This window comes from Bactrocera dorsalis, chromosome 1 (genome assembly GCF_023373825.1).
Source record: "Bactrocera dorsalis isolate Fly_Bdor chromosome 1, ASM2337382v1, whole genome shotgun sequence".
NCBI classification, from domain to species: domain Eukaryota; kingdom Metazoa; phylum Arthropoda; class Insecta; order Diptera; family Tephritidae; genus Bactrocera; species Bactrocera dorsalis.
Genome location: NC_064303.1, coordinates 80,246,058 through 80,257,755, shown reverse-complemented (window position 1 = coordinate 80,257,755; position 11,698 = coordinate 80,246,058). Strand labels below are relative to the sequence as shown.

Sequence of the window (11,698 nt, the reverse complement as noted above, 5' to 3'; positions counted from 1 at the left end):
TGATCGTGAGGACATAAATGACGATCAACATGTGGGCCAAAATCCGTCATCACCAGAAACTGTGGGTGAATTCATCAAAAATCTTTCGGCTGAATTTCATTTAAATTCATGGAAATGGAAAAACTCCAAAACATCGATTTATCGCATTTTGAATAAAATAAATTGATTTTGCCGAAAAACCCATTTGTTCTGTTTTTTTTAAGTCCTGTTTACTTGGGACCCCCCTTGTATATATATTATACATACTTTTCGTCGATCAGTCGTTAGAGATTCCAGAACACGAAAATTTAATAATTTTTATTAATTTAAACATCATTAACATTATATCCACAAGAAAAATATTCTCATTTCAATTGTTTCTTCAAGAATTATGAAAAAATATTTTCTTCTGTTAAAAGATCTGGAACATGATTTCGCGCTGTGTATTTGTTATTGCCTTTGGAGACTTTTTTACAATTCTAAATTCTTTTATACAAACACACAAATACGCCGCCTCACGCCCGTTTACCTTGTCTTCCAGCTAGAGGGGCATACACACACACACACAGTTACAAATGGCCGCATGTGCATGACTCCAAATAAAATACATATGAACACGCTAGTACATCTCGTATGCTGCTGCTGCTGTTGCTGCTGCTGTGATCATCCAGAAGAGCATAATAGCAGAAGTTTAGCTCAGTTCAATGGAAGACAACTCAACCCGCTGAGCTTGGATTTGCTGCGCCAACGGTCACAGGTTACACTCTGGCAGCCAACTTCTTTTGCCATTCTCAATGATCGGCTCCCAACTACATTTACATTATGTTGACAAAGAGCAGCAGCAGCAACAATAAACACACACAAGCGCACGTGTATTCACCAGCGTGCTACACCGGTTGTTTGGCTTCGGAGCCTTCTGCACGGCTCATAGTCGGTTTCGTGTTTGTATTTACCATTTTGGCCATTCCACTTGATCGTTGGCTGCTCGCGGTGAGCAATGCGCTGTGGTGAATTGGTCCTATGTTTATGCTGAGCCCTGCTCGCCAACATTTATGCTGCGCCGTTCAGGTTGCTGCCTCACCGTTGCTGTTGTTGCCTGCTTTTGCTCTTTGACTAGTTGTTGGTCGCGCTGTCAGCGTCAGCGTTGGCGCTCACCTTTGTTTGGCGTGTTGTTGAATGCCACCACACTTGCTCGCAGCATTTTGCCCCGGTATGGTATGCTCAGGTAGAAAAGAAAAACTCCACTTCAGTTCTTCGTGTGTTTTCGTTGTAAAATCAGTGAACGTTGCTCGTGTGCGGACGGTTTTTGTGTAGCGTAGCGCGTTTTTTCGGTATAAAATCCAACTACCTACATACAATATATGTACAAATGTGCCTAAGTTTAGTGCAGTAAAATTGTTTTGTTAATTGGAAATGCATATGCATACTGCAACCGACAAATATAAGTTGCAACATATGGCAAATATATGAGAAAAGTGAGTTCCATTGATTAACGAAAACGCGCGGTCCACAACACAACACGATAATCGATTGGAAAATGAAGGAAATTCATTAATTGTCCAATCGAACGGCGCGTAGTGCTTTGTAGTGACAAATAAAAATATATTGAGTCACAATTTTTCATTTAAAAAAGCAAAGGAAGTTTGTGCAAATGCGAGATATCGCTATAAATCTCTGCAACATCGAGTTGCGGTTGTGAGAAGCTCGAAATATTTACTTTACTTGTGTTCCTGGTGTAGCTGAAAATATATGTATATGTGTGCATAAAGTCAGCAAAAGTGCTGAGTGTTAGATAAATATAACAAATTGCAAGGAAAAAGTTGTTGCTGGCAATTTTGTGCCTTTTGTGTATGCTATTCTCTAAAAGTAACAAGTGGCATTTGCGAATCAACTAATCTTTGGCAAGTGTTACGTGCGCAAGTGTGAAGGCAAGGTGCCACAAACCCCGCTAATTCCACTGGAATACCAACGACGAATCTGGTGACAAAAAGGAATACACGCCAGCGACAATTGGGAAAAGTAAGCATTCGAGTTGTTTCAGCAACGAAGTCTATTTTGTATTTGTTATAAATAAGTAAGCGTAGGAAATTTTCAAGCAAACAACAACTACGACAATGTGCAAAACTCTGTGCGATTTTCCATATGGAATATTGTGTATACTCGTATTGGCCAGGCGAAGGCACCACATGCGCGCAGTTGGCGGTTGCGTCGACCGCATGCTGCCGCTGCCGTTATCGCCTGAAACGTGTGTGCAGTTGAAAAGCAGCAAAACGTAAATAAAACAACAAACAAATACAATATACAATAACACAATAAGTGAGGAAACACAAACTAAAAAAATAGAAAATCAAAAAACAAAAAGTGAAAAATTAAACAAAGTGAAAAGAAATATTTTTCAACAAGTCAAACGGGTTCTTTGCGCTCCAACTGCCACTGTCGCTGCTGCCGCTGCTACGGCTGCGGCTGTTGCTGTTGCTTTTGCCGTTGGTGGTGGCTCTCTAGCGAGTTTGATTATTTGTTTGTGTGTTGTTGTTTTTGTTGTTTGGCGGCAGCAAATGCAGTAAATGCAGCAGCAATGCAATTATGGCTAACCTCCTATTGAAATAATTTTAGTTTTCTCGCTTAACTCACATACATACATGCGAGCATGTGTGCAGGAAAACGGTTTTTCAATCGAACACATAAACAATAATGTTAAAAATTATCTGCTGCGTTGATTCCGTTGAAGTGCATGTGTATGTAGTGGGTTTGGTGTAAACAGGTGATTTGTTTCAGAAAAGCGTTCGAAAAACAAAAGCACTAAAAATATATTTTTTGACATCAAATCTATTAAATCCCATTAAAACAAGCAGTGCTTCTCAGTGCTTCTTTAAACAAAAGACTTTAGCCACGAACCTGACGTGTTTTCCATGGAAAAGTGTAACAGAGAAAGGCAATTTAAATTCCCTTCTAGGTGAGCTGAAAAAACATATCAAGCTCGTGTTGTGCTTTTGTCAGAAATTCAAATAAAGTTCTTGCGTAGTTAGAGCTTTTTTCGACTGAATAATTTTCGCAAAGTTTCTGTATAATTTAAACACTTTTTCAATTCTAGCTATTTCACATTAAATATTAGTTGGACAGCCTACCCAGTTCAAATTGGGTTAAACAAAAGACTCCGGCGTCAAACCTGAGTTGGAAATTATTTTAAATTTTTATACTTTTGCAACCAGTTGTTAGAGTATTATGGTTTTGTTCACCTAACGGTTGCACTTATCATCTAAATCTCATGGAGATAGATATAGGGTTATGTAGATATAAATGATCAAGATGACGAGAAAAGTTAAAATTTGGTTGACTGTGCGTCTGTCCGTCCGTAGAAGCTGTAATTTGAGTTAAAATTGACATATCTTGATGAAATTCGGTATGCAAGTTCCATAGTAAAAGCAAACTTTCGAGTTCGTAGATGAGCATAATCGGGCCACTGGCTCGCCCACAAATCGTTATTAAAAATATATAAAGTGCCACAATTAAGCACAAAATTAAGATATAAAGCTGTAGTTTGGCACAGAAGATCGCAGTAGTAAGGTGCATCTATGGGCGAAAAAATTTTGAAAAAGTAGGCGCGGTCCCGCCCTCTAACAAGTTTAATGTACATGTCTGTTAAACCATTTAAGCTGTAACAATCAAATATGCTGAGTACAAATCTCATAAGAACTACCGACAGTGTGAAAATGGATGAAGTCGGAAGATAATCGCGCTCACTCCCCAAATAACGGTACTGTTAAAAACTACTAAAAGGGCGATAAATCAATAACTAAATACGCCAGAAAAATTAAATTTTACCACCGAAATAGTATGACAGAGCTTTATGGGAGCTGGTGTGAAAATTGAACGATGGACGTCGCACCGTCTATATTTTGGTGAAGTACCATATCTCGGGACCCGACCAACCGATTTCGAAAAAATTTAGTACGTGACATTCTTCTTACATTCTTAGGTCACATTGTAAAAATGGACAAAATTGGACCCCAACCACGCCTACTTACTAGAAAGAACAATTTTAATTTCCACTTGATTCATTCAGTTTCCAATAAACAAATCAAGAAGCAATTAATATAACAGGATAAAACTAAAAACGAATAAAGTCTCTAGTGCTGCCACCTTATAACCATAAACTGTTGAAATGCAATAAAAACTGTTCACGCTCCTTGGTATCGAATATTTAGATCCCGGTACCTATAGTTGAGTTTTGAGTTTGAAAATGACGGGCAATGTGTGCTTTACAATATATAACTGACATTAAGGGATAATTAAGGGATCCTTTCCTTATAATACTATATTTGTATATCATAAATGGGTTGAATGGGACCATTATTTCTCTTAGCCCCCATATATTGTATGTACTTAAGATTTTCGAACTTCAGGGTGACTTTGTACCGCATATATCGACCAATATGTGAGTTATCCGAATAAAAATAAGAGAGAATTTTTTACACATAACAGTGTACCTTTGTGCTTAAAATAGATAGATTTGAGCTTGTCTTGTCCCATATATCCGGCTGCCTTTATTTTAGATGATTGGACTTACTCCTCAAAGTATTTGCCTGGCTTTGATTCTTGCAAATTGCTAGAATATAAAATGTTTGGTTGCACGCGAACTATCCCCTTTCTTACTTGTTCAAGTTACCTTTTTAATTAGAAAACATAATGTAGGACCAATGCCATAAACACGACCGCGGTCCGTTAAAGAAAATTCGCAACAAAAAAGAAATATCCCATCGAAATTCATAAAAGTTATTTCATAAGTCGAAATTTCAATATCAGTTCTCAAAATCGAAAAGCTGGATATTGCTGGCAAACATTTTAAATTGTCAGAGAATCTATGTACATAGGCGTCCATTAGCGCGGAGTTTCCTTAAGATAAAACCAAAAAAACCTTAGTGTTTCCCAATAAGTCTACTACGATTTCTTAAAAAAAAAACACGTTTAATATTGACTTCTAAAGCTTGGGAAGAGTCCTGCTTATTACTAAAGACCAATTATTTCAATAATCTCACAAGAAGTAGTCTAATGGTGTTAAATAACAACTTACTTTAGGACATTTATGTCACAATTTCTTGAAATAATCGAATCTCCAAACTTTTCTCGCAATAATTCGGCTGTTGCACGTGCTGCGTGGCACGTAGCCCTGACTTGTTGGAACCAGATGTTGTCAAGACCAACTTATACCATTGCGGTCACGAAAAATGGCTATCACCGATCTACACCGCTCTCAATTGACATTAGCGATGCCACCAGCTTCACTTCGAAAGAAATACGAACAGATAAGTGTTGTTCTTGCCTATTTCTTTTCATGATGAGGTTGTAAACATTACTGAATATGATAAAAAAAATAACAGATCATGACATATTAAAAACGGTACTTCGAAATTATATCATCCTTATTGGAAAACCCGGTATAACAATAAAATATACGACCTAAGATACCAGGAAGACTGTCTATAGATTTTCTTGGTTCGAAAATACTGTTCGAATTTAAAATCAATCAATCGCTAAGTGAATGATGACTATGAAAAGAAAAATATAAAATTAAAAATAAGTTTTTACATATATTTAAAGAATTCAGCATTGGAATCCTTTCGACTTATACTATCTATACTCTATGTGCCATTTCCATGTCAAACGGCGATTTTACAATTTACATAGTTTTCAAGACGAGGCTCCCAACTGGTTTGATCTCAATAAAGAGAAATATTACACCTGTCTCTGTTTGTATACTCTGCAACTTATTGGCATTGAGTATAACAGTTTGGTCACCTTACCGTTGCTTGCAACAGCTGAAGATAGTCAAATATATAGAGAAGGTCAGGATGACTTGAATATGGAGTGTCAGTCTGACTGTCTGTCCGTAATTTCGACCGTACGTCCAAGCGATGATATGAATCAAAATTAAAGTATCTTGATGAAATTCATGAATTTACCGAAAAGCTACCGAAACGGTTTCTCCGAAGAATTTTGTTTAATATTTATGGTATTTTATCATAAGTTGTGTGGAAATATCTTGTTTTAATTACACTGAATTAACAAATTGGATAAAAAAAACTTGAGATTTGGAAAGTTTGGGCCGTGAATGAAAACGTGTCGATAAGATACCCAAAAGTAATCATACACGTACTGGCAGTAAAATTCGCAAGGATATTAACATTATTAATTAGAAGTTAAAGAAATCTTTTTAGAAAAAGAGTTAAATTGAAATGTCAGCGGTTCATTCAGCAAGTAATGGCTAAAAAATAAGTTTAAGACCTTAGAAAATATATATAAATGGTCATGGAGCTGATTCAATTGAGTAGCAGTTTTTGAGATATCGATCTTGCTCTTATATTGGTATTTTATTATAATTACGGTACGGAGAAAATCCCTTTTCTATTGTACTTATGTAACTCAAAAAATTCTTCGGTGAGAAGAGGGTTAGGTTAAAAATTTTTTTTAATCAAATTAGGACAATACATACATAAAAATTGCTTTCAACTGTTATATAAGTTTCAATGAAATATTTTATGGAACATTTTTTTAAAGCAACAACAATATAACAAGCATTGAGGCACAACCTGAGAATTTTCTACTCAACCATTATTATACAGATACAAGTATAGTGCATACATACTTTCGTGTAGAAAAATGATTTATTAGGAATATTTTCATACCTGTCTGTCAAAGTGGCAACCCGCGTTTCAGTGCAGTTCCAATAAAATGCGTAAAATATTTGTGTACTATATTACGAAATCGTTGTAAGCGGACACGTACAGGTCATAAAGCAAGGTGAAGCGCACGATAGGAAACAGATTTCCCAAACTACTTACAATGGTATTAGATATGTTGCTGTATTTGCGTGCTATATGTGTGTGTGTTCATGTGTGATTGTAGAACAGAGCGCATAGTTATGCGTGCGTGGATTGTGATTTATTTTCGTGTGCGCGAGTACATCAGCCGAAAAGGAATCCTTCACCCTCACACGCTTTGCCGCACATTTAATGAAACTACAAAAAGGTGGAAAGGAAAACTAAAAAAATCTAGAAACGACAAAGGAGTGCATCGTGGACTGAAAGATTTGAGCGTGTTTGGAGGTGAATGAATGTGGCGAACAGATCAACAATTGCGCTCACCTCTACACGTAGAGAAATAGAAACCTGTGGGCTTGTATGTGTGTGCGTGCATTGTTGCAGTTGCAGCTACATGTGAAAGGCAGGAAAATTCGTGCATTGTATTTTTATGCAATTCATGGAATTGATTGTATGATTTTTCGGCTATTTTAATCGACAGCTACAAGCGCTTATATGTATGCGTTTATATACAATATATATGCATGGGTATGGGTAAAGTATGTAATATAACGATGTTGTATTTTTTGAAATATTTTGTTATTGGAAAATCTAATCGTGTAATCGTGACGTGAGTGCCGCAATGTTGCTACCAAATGCGTTTTCTTGAGAATTGTCGGTTTTAAGGCTTTTGCTATTTGCTGCTAGTAAAATTGTCTTTGGAGTGTGTGTTACAGTGATGCATTTTGGCCATGAATGGCTGAAGCGAAGTTTACGTCCTTTGTTGGCGCTTAGTTTCTTGAGACTTATCAAGAATTCCAACCGCGTGCTTTGTTTACAAATAAGTCCAGAAAATCCTGCGAAGTTGCGTTAGCGTTCAAAGATAAAAACTTGGTGGATCTTGGCGTAGTTAAGATGAATGAATTCAATTTATCTAAATGCTTTTAGCACACTGCTCTTTTGACACTGAAAATCTCTATCAGATTTCGCAAAACATACCTTCATTGCTTTTGAAATACCGAAAACCCCCCACTTATGAATTAAAATCTCAATTAATATACAAAAACGACTATATTTTCTTTAGAGATGTAAAAATTTAATTTGTATGAGTCCCCTCGATTTGAAAAACGTTCCAAAACTTCTGGAAAACAGTATTTACATGAGACGAAATATTATATTTACTTTATAATTTAAAAAAAAAAAAACAAAGCGAAAGCTTAATTTGACGATAAGGAATCAGAATTATCTTTTTGAAAGTCTAAGAAGATGGAAGAAATATCCAGCACTCTGTCAAACATATGAAAAAATCAAGTACTAAAATTAGCTCAAAGTTGTAAATAATTATAAATTATCTTGTAAGTCCATTTCATTTTGCCTTTGGTCGTTATCAAATATGAAAGATCATTGTGGCTAAAACATCCTTAAATGAAAAAATGTACACCCCGAAACTTTATGGCACTTTGGATGCTCTCACTTTGGAGCCTCCCATAACTATTTCGCCGAACGTTTTAAATTTATTCTCAACACTCCAAATTATTTTTTTCTAAATTATTGACGGCATTTGATAATACTTTCTGGCTAATTCCAATTGTACCTTCAAGTTCTTTTGGCTAGTACAAGGCTGTTTGATTCTGTAGAGGCTGGAATAACCATCTTCTGAGATTCTCCGTTGAATTGTTCATTCTAAAACATAGATCGAAAGTCTCCGCTGAATAAATCGGACTGAAAACCGGGTATTCATTCACTCTCTGAATAGTTTACTCTCTTCTCGAGCAGTGGTTGCCCTGACGCGGTCCGATCTTGGCGCGTTCTCTGGTCCACCATTTTTCCTGTAATTTTTTATCACTGTTTAGATTGTGGTCTAGCTTCCAGAATATTTTTTGCATTACCCCATTTCATTTATAAGATCAGAAAAAATCAGTTTTCGCATGTTAACGCTTATTTCAAAAAATTTTGGCATTTTACTAAATATAATACTGAACTAACTGACACACTTTATTGAGATGGGTTTCTCAATTTTTTTACACATGTTTAAAAAATTATTTCACAAAATAATATCTATTGTAACGTATTACTCACTTATGGAACAGATAATTGTTAGCTTTGAAACACATATATATATAATTTGGTTGCAATAAGACTATTTTCAGATCTTTCGAATGAGCTTACATTTTTTATAAGCTACTTGGAATCATAAAAAGCTGAGAATCAATTAAAAGACAAAAGAATGCCACACGCAAGCAACAAAAATTGCCAAAATGTTCAAATCTTGTTCTTATAGTATATCACTCTCGTAATAATAAAAAATATAAAAAAAACTTTAAAAGCCGACGAAACTATCAACATTTTCTAAGTCGCTTGGTAAATTCTACGAACCACTTTCTAGCGTGAACCAAGAATGGGTAACCGTGTATTTATGGCTCCGCCATGTGTCCAAAGAAACACTAACTTTTATTACTTTTAATTAACACTTGACATTAGCAAAGCGGCTTCCCAACGGTCCACAAAAACAACGACTGCTACCTCCGCAAGCGCAAACGAATTCGCTCGCCCATTCTCCGACGGCCATTAAAGCATAGAAATTATAGTGGTTAACGCATTTTAAGTAGCTAATGCGGAGCATAACAAAAGCATAGTAATCATAAAACAATGTACGATTACATAATACAAACACACATACATACAACAACGACATAACAAGTTTATGCGTTAGTGTGTGTAAATTATATTTTTACGCATTTTTGTTTTATTTTCTTAAATTCAGAATCCCATTTGGGGCTTTGCCTTAGCTTGCGTGAAATATTTTTGGAATGATCATAAAAATTATAAATATTACGATTGCTTTGCGGTGGGGATTTTTCCCAGTTTAATACATGGAGTTTATCTTATTAATTAAGAAAATACATTAAAATCAGATACTGCTTTTCTTATGGATCCCTATGGAGTACCATAGTGAGAGTTTGTGGTGGGAAATTAGTTAGAAAAGGGGAGAAGGGAAGTGTTATCATCTAAGATCATCTCGTGTTTGAAATAAATCTAGTAATATTTACTCGGAAGTGTTCTGTGAAATTGGTACCAGAAGTAGGCGGCCTTTTATGGTACTGAAGTGTTGAAAGGACCTGAATCCCCTAGAATATTGCCGCGGAAACTATGGTTCTTGAGTGGTTTTGATTTGTATAACTTTATAAACTGCTTTGGTCCAAACTTGACCACACACTGGGTTTATTTACAATATTCAACAAATTAAAATTATCAATCGATTACTCTCTTCATTATATCAAGGAATATTTGATCACGACTGATTCGTTAGCATTAGGAGCCTGAATCTCAGACATGCGAAACCAATGAGCTCAGCAACTATTCTTCTAAATTTTTCAGATGATTGGCTCTTCTTCTATCCCAAATTTTAGTTCAGTTCCAGGTGTTGTTGAAAAAGAGAAGGTACTCACAAGTGTTAAGCCACAATTGCGGTTTAATTAGAATCGAACTTTATGAACTCATCAATTTTTAAATATTTTCTACCCCGATTTCAATGATGCCGATTTTGTTAACGCCACCAAATTATCTGAGTAGAGAGTAGTTTCTCTGCATTTCGACTTTGAACTTAATTGCTCTGATGGTGCTTAGCTCTTCAATCTGGAAAATGTAGTTTTACGGGAAATTATTTATACATACAGCGCTAATATCACCTTCGATTTCTAACCTGAAAATCAGAGATACGTCTTCATCTCTCATTTCATTACCATACTGCACCGGGTATTTATCACAGTCGTGTACATTTCCTAGCGGGTTTCTCGTTCTTAATGCAGCCTGAGCTGTAAATTGTGCTCTATGTTTGTACATTAAACTCATTGTTTGGTCTGTTGAATGCGCCTAATGTCATTTAAATTGCCACCTAGCGTAGAGGAGTGCAGTCGGCAGTGCAGCCGACAATCTTCGAGGCAATGCAACTTTTCTACGCGGCCATTAAGATTAACAAATAACAAAAATTACACACTGCATTTACGCTTAAATACAAACGCAGCAAACGAACATATAGATGTGAGTGAGTGACTATATAGGGATGTGTGTTTGCGAGTGTGCCGCCGCAGATTATCAATGTTGCATGCTCAATGTAGCAACTGATGGCGCACGCACGACTTAAGATCGGTGCAATCTCTTCCGCACTGGCGCCTTGCCGCGACTGCGTGCGCTTCCAATTCGTCAATGGTTATAGGCAGGCAGTGGTGTGGGCTTTTTTGGTGTCGTAGACCACACGCATGCAGCGTGCAACGTGCAACATGCGGCGTGCGCAAATTACACGAATTCATACGCATGCGCATGCGTGCATTTGTGTATGTATGCATAGATTTCGACACAACTTAGTGCAAAATATAACCATTTGTGTACCGGCTACAGCCTTATGGGGCTAACCATTGTTTTGGCAACTCCATCTAGTTGCCGTTCAGCTCTATTGCTTTCCCTCATTTTCAATTTGGATTTCCACACATTTTTGCTTTGTTTCATTTGCTAATATTTCACAGGTTTTAATTATATTGAACTAATTATTTGCAGTTGTTAGTGTGTATTTTTAACTTAAATATAATTTAATTGGATTGCTTCGAAACCCTCCACCTCCAACTGCGCTGCAACGAGGCCATCTTATACGATTTTATACTTTTTACTAACAAGTTTTGCGATATTTATACATATATTTTCATCGCTTAAATTGATAATTGTGTTTAAATTATGCCCATTTTGCACTTAAGCTAGGGCATTAGAAAAGTTCATGGAAAAATAGTACAAATTTGACTTTAATTTTTATGAACTTTTTTTGAACTAATTTATGAGTGGCACAAACATTTCTTTCACAGCCACCTTAATAGCATTTTCATTTTGTTATTGTCAATATTTATTTTTTTGGACTGGCTCAAGGGATACTA

General features: G+C 36.2%; 1 protein-coding gene across 1 annotated transcript in view; it reads left to right on the top strand.

Annotated features, from left to right (window-relative positions):
* Positions 1-1,221: 1,221 nt before the first annotated feature.
* Positions 1,222-11,698, top strand: part of LOC105223592 (protein dachsous) — a 243,140-nt gene continuing 232,663 nt past the window's right edge. Inside the window, exon 1 of the mRNA XM_011201347.4 lies at positions 1,222-1,998. The gene's annotated coding sequence lies outside the window, so the exon portion shown is untranslated. The remainder of the gene's footprint in view (positions 1,999-11,698) is intronic.